We start from the raw sequence: 20,691 nt of genomic DNA on the forward strand, positions 1-20,691 counted from the left end.
AGGAACCGAAACAGAAAAAGGATGGATCCAGCTCCCAGATAAAAGGACCTTACTTCCTCAAAGCTTGGGCAGACAAATCGCCAAACAGATCCACAAAAGTATGCATCTAGGTGGTACCAAGCTCGCAGAACTCTTGAGAAAAAATTTTTTCATAAAGGGACTCTATAAGATGACCCAGGACATCGCAAGGAGATGTCAGACTTGTGTTCAAGTGAACTCCAACCCTACTCCCGTCAAGGAACCTGGGCTCCGGTTTAGGGGAGGGTCCCCAGGTGAACATTGGGAGTTAGACTTCACTGAGTTGCCACCAGCCAAAGGAGGGTACAAGTACCTCCTCGTCATGGTAGATACTTTCTCAGGATGGCCAGAGGCTTATGCAACCAGACAAGAGACAGCCCAGGTAGTAGTTAAACAATTGGTTTCTGAAATTCTCCCTCGGTTTGGCCTACCGCTATACTTGGGATCTGACAATGGCCCGGCGTTCACCGCCCAGGTCACCCAGTTATTGGCTTCCACCTTAAAAATTAAGTGGAAACTCCACTGCATATATAGACCACAGAGTTCTGGCCAGGTAGAAAGGATAAATCGGACTCTTAAGGAAACCCTAACAAAATTAAAGCTGGAAACTGGCGGTGATTGGGTAAGTCTTCTCCCTTTCGCCCTCCTGAGGGCCCGGTGTACTCCGTATACCCAGGGTTTTACTCCTTATAAAATAATGTTTGGGCATCCTCCTCCACTCCTACCCCGGTTGGGGAAGAACAGCTGGGGGCCATCAAAAACCATAATCTTCTTAAGTCTTTACAGGCTCTCCAGGTAGCACGGAACACAGCTCAAAATGTGGTGTGTGGAGAGAAACACCCGGAGACTTCCAGCCCAGTGAGGACTCCTGTTATTAAACCTGGTAAATTAGTCTGGGTCAAAAAGCTCAACCCAGGCCAGCTTAAACCCAGATGGACTGGCCCATTCACGGTGATCCTGAACACCCCGACTGCGGTTAAGGGACCGTCCCGACAACCGGCTTACAACATCGACCAGCCGCCTATAGGGCCTAGCGAATGTGGGGGAGAAAACGACTTCTACTGTGCTGCCTGGGGCTGTGTCACCCTAGCCCCTTGGACCACGACCGACCAGCACCTAAGATTCCGGAGGGTCGCTCACCACGGGGGCTCCAGACGCACCGGGGACCTGTCAGACCCCCTCTCCAGGGACCCTCCTAGAACACTTCTGCCCGTGGGGAGCCTACCCAAAACTAACTCTTGACGACCTGCAAGGAAAAGGCACATGCCTTTTCCCAGCCAACTTTCGCATAGAGGATTCTCCTTATTCATCCTCCTGTGTTCAGACCATCATCCTTCCAGAGACAGAGACCGACGGGGAAAACGTCCTTCTCGTCGCCCCCGAAGGGACTTGGTGAGCCTGCACGGAGGGTATCACCCCTTGTGCTTACCTCCCTGCTATCATGAACAACAACTCTCCAGAGCTCTGTATCCTTACCCGTATTCTTCCTCAGATCTATTATTATTCTGGTAAAGGGGGTAGAGAACATCTAGGGTTAGAGCCCCATAGGGCCAAGAGGGCCCCAGTCCTAATCCCACTCTTGATCGGATTGGGCGTCGCCGGTTCCACTGCGGTCGGTATTGCCTCCCTCGTTAAACAAGACCAAGATTACTGAGAGTTAACTAGACAAGTGGACTTAGACCTCAGTACCCTTGAGGGAACGGTTACAAAACTTGAAAGCTCTCTGAGCTCCCTTGCAGAGGTTGTTCTCCAGAAGAAAAGAGGCCTCGACCTCCTTTTCCTTAAACAAGAAGGACTATGCCTCACCCTGGGGGAAGCCTGTTGTTTCTATACTAACCATTCTGGGGTCATAAAAAAAGTCTTAGCCAGCTTAGACGGAGACTCAAGGAGAGAGAGGAAGAGCGAGCGAGACAAGGAAACTGGTATGCGAACCTATTTTCCCGGTCCCCATGGCTCACTACTCTCCTTAGTGCGGCCGCTGGGCCCCTAGTTCTCCTCATCTTAATCGTCACTATCGGACCCTACATATTTCGATCTCTAGCCAACCTAGTTCACTCTAGGGTCCAAGCTGTCAAGGTCCTCATGGTTGGTACTCACTATCAAAACTTAGCCCTAGATGACGCTAACTTCCCAGAAGAAGATCGAGAATCAATGATTTGATTCCCGGGTAAGACCAGTAGGGAATGTGACAAGGAGGTCAAGAAAAGAAAAAACACAACCCCGTGCCTCAATTCAGCTTAGGCAAGCTACCTAACAATGGAAGATAAGCAGGTCAGAGCAAAAGTGCCGTGGGAAATTTTCGGCCACCCGAACATATCTTCCGTTAAAACCATGTACTCAGTTAAGCTTACCCCAAAACTAGATATCCTGTTGCTGCAGCAAAGATAAGCAGATCCTGTTGCCGCAGCAAAGATAAGCAGAACATCCCCTTACCCCTGGGAACATTCCCTTAAGGAAACCTACCCCTGAAAACATCCCCTTAAAAAATAATAATAACCAGCACCCCTTTTTTCTCCAAGGCACATAAATCAGAAAAAGGACAAGTAACAGAAAAGAATAAATAGGGATGGAAAACAGTGCTCAGGGCTCTCGCTCACTACTATGTCAGTGGAGGCTTGAGCCCAGATTCGAATCTGTAATAAAGGCCTTGTTAATTTGTCCAATTCGGCTCTGTGGTCATTTCTTGGGGACTCGCTCCTTAACAGTCTGTAGTCTAGTTAACTGTATTAACCAGTGTCAATTTCAAGGTTTGATGATATAATGTTATGAAAGATGTTACCATTGAGGGAAGCTGGGTGATGTGTTCACTAGGACCTTCTGTACTATTTTCGCAACTTCTTGTGAGTCTATAATTACAGGCAATTTTTGCTTTATAAGGAAGTACAGGATTGTAAAAATTATTGTGCAAGCTGAAACTGCAAAACATTCTTAATAATCAATAAGAAAAATTGTAATTGTTCTGTGATATTTACATATTTTTGCACAAAACGTTACAACTCTTACAGTTGATTATAAATATATAGCGAAATGATTATAAATATATAGCGAAATGAAAAAATAGTAAAACCAAAAGGCTGCATCCTTACGTTCTTTCTAAAAAGGCTTTCAATTTATATTTTAATTTTGAAGTCTTTTTAGGCTGACCTGTACAATATTCGTACCTTTTTCAGAACCTGTAACACCACGCTTTCCGTTGATATGACTATGGGAATTTTTTTCCTCTCTCATAGTGGCATTGGGATTTGGGGCAACTTGCTACTTCTGGTGCCTATTTGCATCTTTTTGGTATGTCCCCAACAAAAGAAGCCCAAGGGAATGATTTTCTTTCACTTGTCTGTTACTAATAATATAACGACAATTTTCAGCAATGTCTTTCTCTTGATAGTAAAGTCTTTTGGTATTAAAAGTCTTTTAAATTATACTGGTTGTAAAGTATTTGAATTTTTATAGAGTATCTCAGAGACTTTCACTTTGTACAACATGTCTCCCAAGCACGGTCCAGGCCCTCACCATCAGCCCCAGCAAATCCAGGTGGACTTGTCTGAAAGACAGAATGTACATGAATACTATAGCATTTCTCCTTTCATTCTGGGTCATCAATAATCTCATCTATGTCAGGCTTGTACCATTCATTGACACTAGCAAATATGTTGTTACCACCAAAAATGTTTCAGTAAAAATGTGTTTAACTATATTACACATAGAAAATACAATGACATTCATTAATATGAGTGTTATCACAATTCAGGACTTAATTTTTCTCATTCTCATGAGTTGGTCCAGAGGTTACATTGTGATTTTCCTTTACAGACACAGGAAAAATACTAAACATATTCACAGCAATAACTTTTCATCTAGAGCCTCTCATGAGATCAAAGCTATTAGAACCATTTCACTCCTTATGATCTTTTTCATGGTCTTTTACTTAAGGAACTCATGCTATAGCCTTTCCTTAAGTACAGTGAAAAAAAAGCATGAGTTGTTGGAGAATATTTTGAATATGTTTTCTTCATGTTACCCTGTTTTGTGTCTATTTTTGCTTATTGGTAGAGAAAATCATATTCAGAGTCCAAACTATCTTACAGAAAGTCATCTCATCCCAAAGACATGTCAAAGCAAACTTTCACCTAGATTCTTCTTCCAAACCCAATTTTCTGGGAAGAGTTGGTATTCAGAAGAAATCATAGGGGGGCCGGCTCGGTGGCTCAGGTGGTTGGAGCTCCGTGCTCCTATCTCTGAAGGCTGCGGTTTGATTCCCACATGGGCCAGTGGGCTTTCAACCACAAGGTTGCCAGTTCGATTCCTCGTGTCCCGCAAGGGATGGTGGGCTGCACCCCCTGCAACTAGCAACTGGCAACTGGACCTGGAGCTGAGCTGCGCCCTCCACAACTAAGACTGAAAGGACAACAACTTGAAACTGAACGGCACCCTCCACAACTAAGATCGAAAGGACAACAACTTGACTTGGAAAAAAGTCTTGGAAGTACACACCGTTCCCCAATAAAGTCCTGTTCCCCTTCCCCAACAAAAATCTTAAAAAAAAGAAAAATAAAAGAAGAAATAATAGAATTTAATTTTCAAAAATAAGATATTTCTTAGTCCACAGCATGACATATAATCTAAAAATCTTCACCCTCAATAAAGACAATCATATTGTATACTTTATTTTAATACAGCTTTTATTTATATACATAATCATTTAATATACATGTATGTATATAGATAAATAATTTTTAAATGTCAGATGTCATGATGGGCTTTGCAACAAATCACTCAATATCTTTATTTTCCTCACCTTATTTCTATGTATTCAATATGAAAACACATTTCAGAAACAAATTAGGTACTCAATCAGGCAGAGCATAACTCTCCATTCCTTAAATGTGGGCACAATGACTTCCTATTAAAGAGCCCAGTATGTAAAGAGGGGGTAAAAATAACTTTACAATGGAGGAACCTGAAAAACACTATCTCAGCCAGGTGATCAAGGTCAACATCAATAATGATTAAGTCAAGTTGATAGCACATATCCTTGATACTATGTGATGGAATGGTAATTTACTTCTGTAGCCTTCCTCCCCCAAACTTATAACTCCAGCCTAATCATCAGAAAAATATCAGTCAAACTGCTGTCAAAGGACATTTTTCCAAAACACCTGACTAGCACTCCTCAAAACTGTCAAGGTCATTATAAACAATGAAAGTCTGAGAAACTATGAAACTATCACAGACAGGAGGAACCTAAGGAGGCATGATGATTGAGTATGTGGTATCTTGGTGAGATCCTGGAACAGAAAAAGGACATTAAGTAAAAACTAGGGAAATCCAAATAAAGTATAAGTTTAATAATAATGTATCAATATTGACTCATTTATTGTGACAACTATACCATAGTAATATAAGATGAAAAATGGGAAAAACTGTGTGTAGGATATATGGAAATTCTCTGCATTATCTTTGCAACTTTTCTGTAAATCTAAGCTTGTTCTAAAATAAATAGTTTACTTAAAAATAAGGAAGTTAGGAAACATACTCACTTAAATTTGAAGAAAGAAAAATTTTCCTTGCCTAAAGTATGAGTTCCACATTTTAAGATTTACCTGAGATCCTACTGTGAATAGACCTCAGGTTTGATATTTATAATCTTATGGCACTAATTTAAATGTAAGTATGTATTTGTGTGTTACAAACAGCAATCTATAATTTTTTTTTTTAATTTGGCCCTTCAATAAGATTCAGATCAGAAAAATACCTGGCTTGGTAAAAAATATCTATGTATAGGTCCTTCTTTGCTGAGCACTAAATGAGGTGATACACACTTCACATAATAATAAACACAAAATTAAATTCTGGATAAATATTCAAACTCTCAAACATGTAGAAAAAAATAATATAGGCTTTTACTTAATATGCTAAAACTTTCTAAGAATTAATTTCCCAGACTCAAAAACATTTGTCCAAAGGCCAGTTTTTTAAAAAAAATTCTTTGAACTCTTTCCAAAACTGACATGGCTGAGGAGTTGGAAGTGTCACAAATGAAGTCATATTTCAGCAACTAGGGACAGAAGAGATTGAGTTTGAGCTAAAATTTGTGATGAACATGTAACTTAATTTAGCAGTGTGTCCTGGTGTCATACTAAGAAATGCTGTTGGTTCATCAAAATAACTGTATAATTTTGGTTTCCAAACTGCTATGTAAACAATCACTCCATCTTGTACAAATACTTGCATGCATACCAAGTCAGAGGATAAAAGATGATGTGGTAGCTACCTGAGAGTTAGAGAATTGAATCTCAGAATTTGAGAACTAGGACTCCTGGGGTGGGGGTGGGGGAAGAAGAGAGAGAGAGAGAGAGAGAGAGAGAGAGAGAGAGAGAGAGAGAGAGAATGAAATTTTTAGTCTATTTCTGTGATATTTCAGGATCTTAATTCTACTGTCAGAAACTCAACTTGAATTAGCTTGAGGAAAAGATGAATTTGTTCACTAACAAAATCAGGAAAAGGACAGAAAATTCATATTGTAGAAATAAGAGATTTGGCTCGGCTAAAAGGAGAACTAGATATCAATTGTTATCCCCTAGCTTTACTCCTGTCATTTTTGTTTCTGGCACTCATTTTTTCCAATGATACAATGTTTAAAAATCCCAGGAAAAAAGTTCTGATTCGTCCCCTATGGAGAAGTATTCATGATTGGTCCATCTAGTGTAGACAGGGAATAAATCCATGGAAGAATCTATTAGACCAATGGGAACCAATTTAGTCAGGTGAAGAATTACCAGATGAGGCATCCACTTGCACAGCAAGAGTTTTAGGGTGATATTCAGGTGATATATAGATGTCTAATGTAAAATTTTAGTAGACCAATTATCAGTAAGTAAATCATTAAAAAAATCTGGGCCTTGGGGCGGCCAGATGGCTGAGTTGGTTAGAGCGTGAGCTCTCAACAAGGTTGCCGGTTCAATTCCAGCATGGGATGGTGGGCTGGGCCCCCCTGCAACTAAAGATTAAACATGGCGACTGGACTTTGAGCTGAGCTGTGCCTTCCACAACTAGATTGAAGGACAACGACTTGAGTTGGAGCTGATAGGTCCTGGAAAAACACACTGTTCCCCAATATTCCCCAATTAAAAAAAAAATCTGGACCTTATTGGATCTATTCATGAGGTTCATGTTTTGAGATACTTAAATGGCTGGTGGTTGTTACACTGTTAGGTTAAAGGTCATATGCCATATTGTGAAGTGAAATGTCCTTTCTCTACTTCAGATCATTTTAGTTGATTCCATCATGGTACATATATATAGACTTTACAGAAATAAAAATTTTATTTATTTGAAAATACTTATTAAGCTGTTGCCGTATACTAGACACCTTGTAGATACTAGTGATACAATGATAAACAAGATAGGTGGAGTCCCTTTCCACATGAAGATTACATTTTAGTGAGTGAGAAAGAAAATAAAAAATAAAAACCTATATACAATGTTGAGATCATGGAAACTTTCATATGAAGACAAAAAATATAAAAGGAAAAAGATTTAGCTGTACAATAATGATATACCTTTGAGGGACTAAAACAACTCAGATAGACTGAAAAAATGTATTCAATTCACAGTTCACATGTATGACAGATTAAAAGAGCTCCTCCAAATTGAAAATAAAAGGTAAAAAAAAAGATCCGTTAAAAAATTGGCAATTATGTAACTAGGAAATTCATAAAAGAGCTAATTCAAATTATCAATAAAGCTCATTAAAACACAATCATCATCACTATTAATCAAGGATATTAATCACTATTAATCAACGATATTAATTAAAGTAATAAGCCATCACACCCACTGGATTGATACACATTAAAAAGTGATAAATACTTCTAATTCCAGGTCAGGGATATAGAGAGCTGGAAAGACTTCCTTTCTACCCTTACAAGATAAAGCTGGACAGACAGTAAATTAACAACCTTTTATGAATAAGTGATAGAACTGAGAACAAAGGACAATCACCCTTTTAAAATCTGGAGATAGGCACCTTCAGGGAGACATTGGACTCAAACATGTGGATGAAAAGGGGATCTATGGAAAGTAACCTCACAGGGTGATCTAATCATAAATTCCTAACTGGGCAGGTCATGGTGGGCAGTCATGACCTCGCATATAATGTCACTAGTAAAAGGTTTATATTTGCCTTAAGCAAGCCTTGGCCATACATCTTTGAAATGCCTCTATTCAGTTCTCTCAGAGGCAAAACCACCTCCAAGGGAGCATATAATCTTGTTAACTATCCTATAATCCAATCCCCACCTTCATTCAATTTTCCTTCCTCCCCTCAATAATCCAAATGCATAAAAGAAACTTCAAACTGTCATTCTAAAAGCATTTTTCTCAGTCTGTTGAGATCTTGCTTGCAGGAATATCCTCTGTTTGGCTCAAATAAATTTTTACAAACATTTCTCTAGAGATTTGGAAGTTCTTACACATACAAATATTTGCTTAACTGAAACAAAAGCCACTGAGAAATCGGAGTTGGTAGACTGATTATACAAGAAAATTCAACAAATTGCTAGTGGATGAGTGTGAGCTGGTGTGAGAGTCTGAAGCTCCGGGGGTTGCAACCATTCAAGTTTCCATTACAGGCTTTCTCTCCAGGAACTGCATCAGGATTTCACAGGAAAGATAAAAAAGAATCAGGAGAAAGCATCCTCAATGCACTATCTAGGGAAGGAGAACAGAATCTCTGTGAACTCCACCCAGATCATTCCCCTTATCGAACAAAATAATTAAATAGCAAGAGGAAGCACATCTGACCTACAGCCTAAGAAAACAGATGTATTACAATAGCAGCTGGGGGAAGGGAATTGCCCAGACTTAGTCCCTCTACCTCTCCTAAGAAAAAATAAAAAAGCCTTAATCTATTGGATCACGGGGTTCAAATCTACTAAGCAAAGTGTTAAAAAATAAGGTAAGAGGCCCAAAATGGAATTGCTTATTCTAAGCGCCAGGTAACCAAACTGAGATTTAACTTAATTATAGATATAACTTAATTTTGGCTCTCACAGAAATAAAGTCTTATAAGCCAGTGGATCAGAAATTGCCTGATTAGCACTAGTTAGGTAATCTGCCTGATAGGCCCCTGCCATCCCCTAAGGAAAGTAACCTTGTAATAATCAACTAAGTTTTTCACCTTGTATAACTTCCTTGTTCTGGTTCCCTCCTGCCTGTCATTTTGTGTAGCTCCTCAGAACTCCTTTTTGTCTGCTAGATTAGATGCTGCCTGATTTGAATCACGTTTTGCTTAAATAAACTTAAAAATTTTAATATGCTTCAGTTTATCTTTAACAAATGAGACTAATTGATATTTGATATTCCCTGCAGCTGGGAAAAGAAATGCACTGTACACTCTACCACTAGAGGAGGGACAGGAACACTTGTGAAGGCCATACCTCCAAGACACAAGCTCACTGTCCATTCCAAAAGCCGAAAGCCAATCAGAACATTAGAAAATGCCCCCTTTGTCACCCCACCACCATTCTCATAAGAACACCAGTAATAACAACAATGGATCACTGCAATTGACAGACTTTTTCCGGGAGAGTATCACAAAAAGGAAGACCAAAAGCCAAGGGAGGAAAGAAAAACAAAGTCACTATAGGGAATCTGAAGTCTCTGAGCAGGCAACGGGAGGGTGGATCCATAGCAACCACAAAGCACAATGCAGATTACAATAGTAACAACTTATTTCAAACATGGCCCAAGTCCTGACTAGTTTAACACTAAAGGACATTTTCCTCAGTATCCATTGTCCTATAGAACATGTCTGGCTTTCAACAAAAAATTAAAAGGTATAACAAAAGGCAAGAAAAAACAGTCCGTTTCCTTACTAGTGATCGGTTTATTTAGATTTTCCAATTCTTCATGGTTCAGCCTTGGAAGGCTCTATGTTTCTAAGAATTTGTCCATTTCTTCTAGGTTATTGAATTTGGTGGCATATAGTCCTTCATAGTATTCTTGCATGATCCTTTGTATCTCTGTGGCATCTGTGATAACTTTCCCTCTTTCATTTCTGATTTTGTTTATTAATGTCTTTTCTCTTTTTATCTTAGTGAGTCTAGCCAAGGGCTTGTCAAATTTGTTAATCTTTTCAAAGAATCAGCTCTTTGTCACATTAATTTTTTCTATTGTCTTTTTGTTCTCTATTTCATTTAGTTCTGCTCTGATTTTTATTATTTCCTTTCTTCTGCTGAGCTTGGGTTTCATTTGTCCTTCTTTTTCTAGTTCTTTAAGGGATAATGTGAGGTTATTTATCTGGGATTGTTCTTGTTTCTTGGGATAGGCTTGTAACGATATAAATTTCCCTCTTAAAACTGCTTTCGCTGTATCCAAAAAATTTTGGTAGGATGTATTTTCATTCTCATTTGTTTCTATGTATCTTTTGAGCTCTCCTCTTATTTCTTCTTTGACCCAGTCGTTCTTTAAAAGTATGTTGTTTAATCTCCATATATTTGTGGTTATCCCTGCTTTCTTTTTGCAGTTGATATCCAATTTCAAAGCCTTGTGATAAGAGAATATGCTTGGTATGATTTCAATCTTCTTAAATTTGCTGAGGCTAGTTTTATGTCCCAATACATGATCTATCCTTGAGAATGTTCTGTGTAAATTGAATCTCAGTCATTCAAAACCTTCCTAAAAGAAAAAGTCCAGGACCAGATGGCTTCACTACTGAATTCTACCAAACTTTCAAACAGGATCTAATACCAATCCTGCTTAAACTCTTCCAAAAAATTGAAGAAGAGACAGTACTCCCTAACTCATTTTATGAGGCCAACATTGCCCTGATACCAAAACCCGGTAAGGACAACACAAAAAAAGAAAACTACAGACCAATATTTCTGATGAATACAGATGCAAAAATCCTAAACAAAATTTTAACAAATTGAATGCAACAATACATTAAAAAGATTATTCATCACGACCGACTGGGGTTCATCCCAGGGGCACAAGGATGGTTCAACTTACGCAAATTGATCAATGTGATACATCACATAAACAAAATAAAGGACAAAAATCATATGATTATATCAATCCATGCAGAAAAAGCATTTGACAAGATACAACATCCATTTATGATTAAAACACTTCATAAAATAGGTATAGAAGGAAAATACCTTAACATAATAAAGGCCATATATGACAAATCCCCAGCTAATCTCACAGTTAACGGTGAAAAACTGAAACCCTGGCGGGAAGAGGCGGGGCAGCCCGAGGGCGGAGGCAGAGAGCCGCCCTGGGCTGGGGAGGCCGCAGCCTTCCCGGGCCTGTCCCAGCGGCTGCTGATTGATGGGCTGTGAGTGCAGCTGCCACAGTCCGCTGGGGACCTCGTCGGAGCCCACCCGTTTCTGGAGGAAAGAGCCAGACTTCTCAGAGGTCAGTCTGTTCAACAAGTGGGACCCCAGGGCCTTCTGTATGTTCAGCAAAAAGAGCTTGCAGTGACCTCCCCAAAGGATGGCTCCATCTCCATTCTGGGTTCTGATGATGCCACCACTTGTCACATTGTGGTCCTGAGGCACACAGGTAATGGGGCTACCTGCTTGACACATTGTGATGGCACCGACAGCAAAGCTGAAGTCCCCTTGATCATTAGCGCCATAAAATCCTTTTCTGACCACGCTCAGTGTGGAAGGCTGGAAGTGCACCTTGTGGGCGGCTTCAATGACGAAAGGCAGTTATCACAGAAACTTACTCATCAACTTCTTAGTGAATTTGACAGACAAGAAGATGACATTCACTTAGTGACTTATGTGTGACAGAACTAAATGACTGGGAAGAAAATGAAAACCACTTTCCAATAATTTATGGCATTGCTGTCAACATTAAAACTGCATAGATTTACAGAGCCTCCTTCCAAGATCGAGGTCCAGAAGAGGAGCTGCGTGCGGCACGGGCTTTAACAGGAGGACCAATGATTAGTATTTACGATGCAAAGCCAGACAACTCGTATAGGACCTTATTCCTGGATGCCATTTCCACATGTGGATTTCTGGTTGCAGCAAGATGATAAGGAAATACTAGAGAACATTTCCACTTCACCTCTGGTGGAGCCCCCTCACTTTGTTGAACATATTAGATCTACCTTGATGTTTTTTAAAAAATACCCATCTCCAACAAACACGCTGTTTCCTGGAAATAAAGCTCTACTCTACAAAAAAAGTGAAGATGGCTTATGGGAAAAGATCTCTTCCCAAGAAAGCTAAAAATAGGAATTACCAAAGAAAGCAAATTTTTGGCAAGACAGAGACTATTGGTGGGAGTCGAACAGAATATGAATAAGATTACATCCATTGCATCTTAGGTCTCCTTTCTTACTCAGTGTCTTTTAGATGACTTTCAAAATAAAATCTTATTTTGGCAAGGGCAAAAAAACAACAAACTGAAACCCTTTGCTCTACGTTCAGGAACACAACAGGGCTGTCCTCTATCACCTCTGCTTTTCAGTGTAGTGTTGGAAGTCCTTGCCAAAGCAATCAGGCAAGAGAAATAAATAAAAGGCATCCAAATTGGGAATGAAGAAGTTAAATTGTCACTCTTTGTAAATGACATGATGCTATATGTAGAAAACCCTAAAGACTCCAACAAAAAGCTATTAGGAACAATCAACAAACACAGTAAAGTTGCCGGCTACAAAATCAACGTACAAAAGTCCATTGCATTCCTATACACTAACAATGAAATCTCAGAAAAAGAAATAAAATAAAAACAATTCATTTTGCAACTGCAACAAAAAAGAGTAAAATACCGGAATAAACTTAACCAAGGATGTGAAAGATTTAGATGCTGAAACTATAAGACATTTTTAAAAGAAGTTGAAGAAAACACAAAGAAATGAAAAGACATTCCATGTTCATGGATTGGAAGAATCAACATAGTTAAAATGGCCATATTACCCAAAGCAATATACAAATTTAATGCAGTCCTCATCAAAATCCCAATGGCATTTTTTAAAGAAATAAAACAAAAAATCAGATTTGTATGGAACCACAAAAGACCCTGAATAGCCAAAGCAATCTTAAGAAAAAAGAACAATACTAGAAGTATCGCACTCCCTGACTTTAGCTTGTACTACAGGGCTACAATAATAAAAACAGCATGGTATTGGCAGAAAAACAGACACATAGACCAATGGAATAGAATTGAGAACCCAGAAATAAAACCACATAAATATGGACAGATAATTTTTGACAAAGAAGCTAAAAACATACAATGGATGAAAGACAGCTTCTTCAATAAATGTTGCTGGGAGAATTGGAAAGCCATGTGCAAAAGAATGAAACTGGACTGCTATCTGTTATCATGTACCAAAATTAATTCAAAATGGATCAAAGACCTAAGCATAAGACCTAAAACAATAAACTGCATAGAAGGAAACATAAATACTAAACTTATGGACCTTAGGTTCAAAGAGCATTTTATGAATTTGACTCCAAAGGCAATGGAAGTAAAAGCTAAAAATAAATGAATGAGACTATATCAAACTTAAAAGCTCTGCACAGCAAAAGAAACCATCGACAAAATAAAGAGACAACCAACTGAATGGGAGAAGATTTTTGTAAACAGTGCCTCTGATAAAGGGCTAATATCCAAAATATACAAGGGACTCATGAAGCTCAACAACAAAAAAACAAGCAACCCAATTGAAAAATTGGCAGAGGACCTGAAGAGACATTTCTTCAAAGAGGACATACAAATGGCCAATAGACATATGAAAAAATGCTCAACATTACTAATCATCAGAAAAATACAAACGAAAACCACAATGAGATATTACCTCATTCCAGTTAGAATGGCTGTCATCAACAAGACACATAGTAACATGTTGGAGAGGCTGTGGAGAAAAAGGAACCCTCATACTCTGTTGGTGGGAATGCAGACTGGTGCAGCCACTATGGAAGGCAGCGTGGAGGTTCCTCAAAAAATTATGACTAGAATTACCGTAAGACCCAGCAATCCCTCTCCTGGGTATTTACCAAAAAAATCTGAAAACATTTATCCATAAAGACACGTGTGCTCCAATGTTCACTGCAGCTTTGTTTACGGTGGCCAAGACATGGAAACAACCGAAATGTCCTTCGATAGATGAATGGATAAAGAAGTTGTGGTATATATACACAATGGAATACTATTCGGCGGTAAAAAAAAATGATATAGGAACATTTGTGACAACATGGATGGATCTTGAGAGTATGATGCTAAGCGAAATAAGTCAGACAGAAAAAGCAGAGAACCATATGATTTCACTAATATGTGGTATATAAACAAGAAACAACAAAAGAACAAGACAAGCAAGAGAGAAACAAAAACTCATAGACACAGACAATAGTTTAGTGGTTAGCAGAGGGTAAGGGGAAAGGGGGGTGGTAGACGAGGGTAAAAGGGATCAGATATATGGTGATGGAAGGAGAACTGACTCTAGGTGGTGAACATACAATGTGATTTATAGAGGATGCGATACAGAATTGTACTCCTGAAATTTATGTAACTTTACTAACAATTGTCACCCCAATAAACTTTAATAAAAAAAAAAAGCGACATGAGAGAGCTTGCTTCATCTCTGCTCTCCACCATATGAGGACACAGCAAGAAGGTAGCTATCTGGAAAGCAGGAAGAGGGTCATCACCAGAATCTGACCATGCTGGCCGCCTAATCTCAGAATTCCCAACACCAGACTGTGAGAAATAAATGTTTGTTGCTTAAGCCAAAGAAAACAAAAAGAAAAAGAAAAAACATAGTCCAATGACAAAATAATCAGAAGTAGACTCAGATATTACACAGAAGTTGGAACTATTGGACATTTAATTTAAAATCACTATGATTAACATGTTAAAACTCTAATGGAAAATGTAGACAGCATGCAACTCTGCAATGGGTAATTTCAACAGAGTGATGAAGCTACAAAAAAAATTAAATAAAAATATTTGGAAATGTTTTTTAAAACACAGTAACAAAGATGAAAAATAACTATAATATTCTCATCATACAGCTAAGCTAAAACTTCTGTCAATTTGAAGATTGGGAATTAAAAAGTATAGAAACTAAAACACAAAAAGTAGAAACAGCTGGGGGCGGGGGAAGCAGAACAGATCATTCAAGAACTGGAAGGCAAGATCAAATGGTCTAATATATACATATAATTAAAATCCCAGAAGGAGAAGAATGAGAGAAGAGGGCAAAAGATATATTTGAAAAAAAATGGCTAAAAATTTTTCAAAATTATTTATTACACCAAACCACAGATCCAAGAAGTTCAGAGAACATAAAGAATAAAAAACAACAACAACAAAATCCCCAACCCAAGCAATACCCTTATGCATATCATATCCAAACTGGGAAAAACCAGACAATGAAAATATCTTAAAGGCAGCCAGAAGAAAAAGCACATCACTTAACAAATATTAGAATTATCATAGACTTTTCATCAGAAACTAAGCAAGAAGACAGTGGAGTGACATCTTTAAAGTATTGAAAGAAAAATCCGTCAAACTTGAAATCTATGCTCATTAAAAACATCCTTCAAAACTAAAGAAGAAATAAAAAACTTTAATCCCTTCACCCTCCAAAAAGATGAAAATGAGGAAAAACTGCCTGGTACGTGCATACACTAATACTTAAAGGGAGATCTCAGGCAGAAGAAATATGACATAAGTAAGAAACTCAGATAGATGAAAGAGATGGAGGAAGGTATGCCATGTAAACACTAACCAAAAGAGAATTGGACTAATTATATTAATTTCAGACAAAGTAGACTTGAGGAAAATAAAGATTATTCAGGAATAAAGAGGGACATTATGTAATGGTAAAATGTCACATCTACAAGAAAACATAAATATCGCAAACATGTATGCACATAGCAGAGTCGCAAAATACATGAGGCACAAACCAGTAGATCTGAAGAGGAAATAGATAAATTCACAATTAGAGTTGCAGAATTTGGCTCTCCTCTCTCAATAATTGATAGAATAAGTAGAAAATAAGTCAGGATATAAATGATCTGAGCAGCACTATCGACTAATGTAAGCTTATTGATATTCATAGAACACTCCATCAACAACAGTGCATACAGAACAGTCTTCTCAAGTGCATATAGAACATTAATGAAGACAGACCATATTTTGGGGCATAAAATAAACCTTAATAATTTAAAAGAATAGAAATCATGCAATATATGTATTATTCAGCTATAATGGAATTAAACTAGAAGTCAATAACAGAAAGATATCAGGAAATTAGTAAATATTTGAAAATTCAAATAACCTATGGGATAAAGAGGATGTTTCAAGGGACATTAAAAAATACTTTGAATTAAAGTGAAAAGGAAAATACAATATTTCAAAATATGAGGGATGAACATCAGAAGCATGACTGCGTGAGGGGTCCCCTTGACTTCTCCGCTTGAAGTTACAAGAATTTGAATAGCTATACTTCAGCAAAGGATTCCCTGTGCAACACACAAAACCATCTGAGAGATCTGTGCATGGAATCATCTGAAGGTGGGAGAATTGGGGCAAACAGGGGAAGAGGAAGGGAGAAGAGCAGAGACAGGTGGCACGGACAAAGCCCAGAGTTCACTGCTGATTCCGGGAGAGGGAAGGATTGAATCTGCAGGTACACTCTCTGTGGACCCCCAGCACTCCTGCCTGAGTGATCAGCATATAATATGGCTGAACCAATCAATAGAATCTGGACAAAGACCTCGAGGTAGAGACCAAATAGAGAAGTGTGACAGCTGTGTCCCAGCAGCCATCATTGCCAGGCAGAAAACAAAGCCTTGGAGTCTGGCCACCCCCACCCGGAGACCTCACCAAGCATCTACCCAAAGCCAGCAGAAGACCCCAGAAAAAACTGTAGCAGTGAGTGTTGGCTCACAAGGCAGAATACCTACATCTCTGAGAACTGGAGAGGACAGTTCCTGAGCAGCAAACACACTGTGGTTAATCTCAGTGACAAGGGTGGAGATACAGAGGCAAGGCAGCTGAGGTCTGGCAGTCACATTTACTGGGAGGAGAACAAAGCGACAAACACACCAGGGGCCTCTCGCTGTCTACCCGGCCCCCATCCTTTGCGGCTGATCCCAGCAGGGGAACCTGAGACACCTCATGCAACACAGCACTGAGTCTGGCTGCAGGAGCATCACTGGGATTTCAGGGGCTCAGAATCCCATCACCCACCACATTCTCCCACAGGGGTGGTGCCCTGAGACCAAGGGGACCTGGTCACCTAGGAGACACCCACTTCCCCCAGGAATACAAGGCATTTTTCACCGCCCAGAAGAGATACCAGAAGCCTCAGCGCTGTAAGAGAAAATAAAACACACCAGCACCACCTACTGGAAAACAAAAGAAAGACCTCTTTTTATCAACCTGCTGCAGAGTTCACTCCCACTAGGCAGAGAGATTCCATCAAATACCATGAATAAAACAAGACAGCTCAAAAAGAAAATGAAAAATCTCCAGAAAATAAATTTAAAGGCATAGAGATGTGTGACTTAAATGATAGAGAATTCAAGATTGCAGTTCTGGAAAAACTCAATGAGAGGCAAGAAAACTCATATAGGCAGGTTAATTAAATCAAATAAAATCACAAACAAAATGAATACTTTACCAAAGAGACTGAAATTTTTAAAAAGAACCAGATAGAAATTCTGGAGCTGACGAACTCAATAAAAGAGACGAAGAATGAACTAGCAAGCTTAGGAAATAGAGCTGACCAGATGGAGGAGTTAGTTATATCAAAGATTAAAGTCTGGAAATGACACAATGGAATAAGAGGGAGACTTGAGTGTTAAAAGAAATGAAAGAACTCTACAAGAACTATTTGACTCCATCAGAAAGAGCAATATAAAAATAACAGGTAAACCAGAAGGAGAAGAGAGAGAAAATGGAACAGAGAGTCTATTCAAACAAATAGTCAATGAGAACTTCCCAAACCTATGGAAAGAACTGGATCCTTGAATCCAAGAAGCAAACAGAACACCCAAGTATCTCAACCCAAAAAGGTCTTCTCCAAGGCACACTAAAACTGTCAAAAATTAATGACAAAAAAAAAACCTTCTCAAGGCAGCCAAGGAAAACAAGATTGTAACCTACAAAGGATAGCCATTAGATTATCATGCGATTTTTCAGCAGAAATTTTACAAGCGAGGACGGAGTGGAATTGAATATTCAAACTACTGAAAGAAACAAATTGCCAGCCAAGAGCAATATATCCGGTAAAGTGACAATTAAGGTATGAAGGAGTAATAAAGACCTTTCCAGACATACAGAAACTGAGGGAATTTTTCGCCATAAGGCCTATATTAGAGGAAATACTGAAGGGGGTATTTCTACCTGAAACAAAAAGTCAAAAGGATACAAAAAATTATGAGTAAGACGACTAACAGAAAGACAACAGCAAGGAATTGCAACACTTCTTTAGAATAGTGTACTATATACTTAAATATAACATAAAGGTTAAGGAGGTAGAAACATGAAAAAGAGAAGAAGACAACAGCTACTGCAACTCAGAAATGAACTCACAGCATAAGTAGAAATAATTTGTGACAACAAAAAACATAAAAGAGGAGGAGGTAAAGGTCTGAATTTGCAAAGGGGAATGGAGATAAGATACATGCAAGAGAAAAAGGACTACTGTATACATGAAACTTTCTTTTACACAAAGTTAATGGTAACCACTCAAAAAAATCCACAACTGAGACACATAACACAACAAAGAGGAAACAGAGGGGAAAAAAAATCATAGAATACCACCAAATTAAAATAACAGACAGAAACACAAGAGCAAAGAAACAATGGAGATACTGAGCTACCAGAAAAACAAAAGATAAAATGACTCTAGGAAATCATCATATATCAATAATCACTCTAAATGTAAATGGACTGAACTCATCAATAAAAAGGCACAGAGTAGCAGATTGAAAAACAACAACAACAAAAACCCAACCATATGCTGTCTACAAGAGACACATCTCAGCTGCAAGGAGAAATATAGACTCAAAGTGAAAGGGTGGAAAACGATACTCCAAACAAATGGCATCCAGAGGAAAAGGGGTGTAGCCATACTCACATCTGACAAAATAGACTTCAAGATAAAAAAGGTAACAAGAGACAAAGATGGACATTTCATAATGATAAAGGCAACAATACATCAAGAAGACCTAGCACTTATCAATATATATGCTCCCAATCAGGTAGCACTAAAATACATAAAGCAACTACCGTGTATCCCTGAAAATATGACCTAACTGGACAATCAGCTCTAATGTGTCTTTTGGAGCAAAAATTAATATAAGACCCGGTCTGATATTATATAAGACCTGGTATTATATTATATTATATTATATCATATCATATCATATCATATTATATTATATTATATTATATTATATCATATCATACTGGGTATTATATTATATTATATTAAAGACCAGGTCTTGTATTATAATAAAATAAGACCAGGTCTTATATTAATTTTTGCTCCAAAGACGCATTAGAGCTGATTGTCCGGCTAGGTTTTATTTTCGGGGAAACATGGTACTATCAGAACTAAAGAGAGAACCTCACAAAACACAATTATAGTAGGGAACCTAAATGTCCCATTGACAGCTATGGGTAGATCATCCAAACAGAAAACCAATAAGGAAATATTGGTCCTAGATGACACATTAGAACAAATGGACATAATTGACATTTACAGAGCCTTTCATCACAGAACACCAGACTATACATTCTTTTCTAATGCACATGGAACATTCTCCAGGACAGACCATATGTTGGGGCACAAAACTAGCCTCAACAAATTTGAGAAGATTGAAGTCATACCAATCGTATTCTCTAACCACAATGCTTTGAAATTAGAGATCAACTGCAAAATGAAAGAGGGAAAAACTACAAATATGTGGAGATTGAGCAACATATTACTAAAAGACGAGTGGGTCAAAGAAGAACTAAAAGGAGAAATCAAAAAATACATGGAAACAAGTGAGAATGAATATACAATATATCAAAACTTTTAGGATGCTGTGAAAGCGGTAATAAGAGGAAAGTTTACATTATTACAGGCCTATCTCAAGAAACAAGAAAAATCCTAAATAAACAACTTAATATTACATTTTTAAAAACTAGAAAAATAGGAACAAATGAAACCCAAAGTCTGCAGAAGGAAGGAAATAATAAAAATTAGAACAGAATTAAATGAAATAGAGAACAAAAAACAGTAGAAAAAAATTAATTCAACAAAGAGCTGGTTTTTTGACAAGATTAATAAAACTGACAAACTTCTGGCTAGACTCACTAAGGAAGAAAGAGAAAAGACACAAATAAAATCAGAAATGAAAGAGGAGGTTATGATGGATACCACAAAAAATACAAAGGATCATAGAAGAATACTATAAAGGACTATATGCCACCAAATTCAATAACCTAGAAGAAATGGATAAGTTCTTAGGAACATGATTCAGTCTTCCTAGATTGAATCATGAAGAACTGGAATACAATCTACACAGACCAATAAACAGCAAGAAAATTGAAATAATCATCAAAAACCTCCCTAAAAGCAAAGTCCAAGACCAGATGGCATCACTAGTGAATTCTACCAAACATTCAAAGATGATTTAATATCTTTCCTTCTCA

The 20,691-nt window shown here is 38.1% G+C and overlaps 1 pseudogene across 1 annotated transcript; it reads left to right on the plus strand.

Moving 5' to 3' along the window:
- Positions 1–1,459: 1,459 nt before the first annotated feature.
- LOC308504726 (protein N-terminal asparagine amidohydrolase-like) lies at positions 1,460–12,263 on the plus strand (annotated as a pseudogene). Its single transcript has 2 exons — positions 1,460–1,634; positions 11,215–12,263. The product of its transcript is annotated as a protein N-terminal asparagine amidohydrolase-like (transcript).
- Positions 12,264–20,691: the final 8,428 nt, after the last annotated feature.

The sequence above is a fragment of the Rhinolophus hipposideros genome (assembly GCF_964194185.1).
Source record: "Rhinolophus hipposideros genome assembly, chromosome: 11".
Classification (NCBI taxonomy): domain Eukaryota; kingdom Metazoa; phylum Chordata; class Mammalia; order Chiroptera; family Rhinolophidae; genus Rhinolophus; species Rhinolophus hipposideros.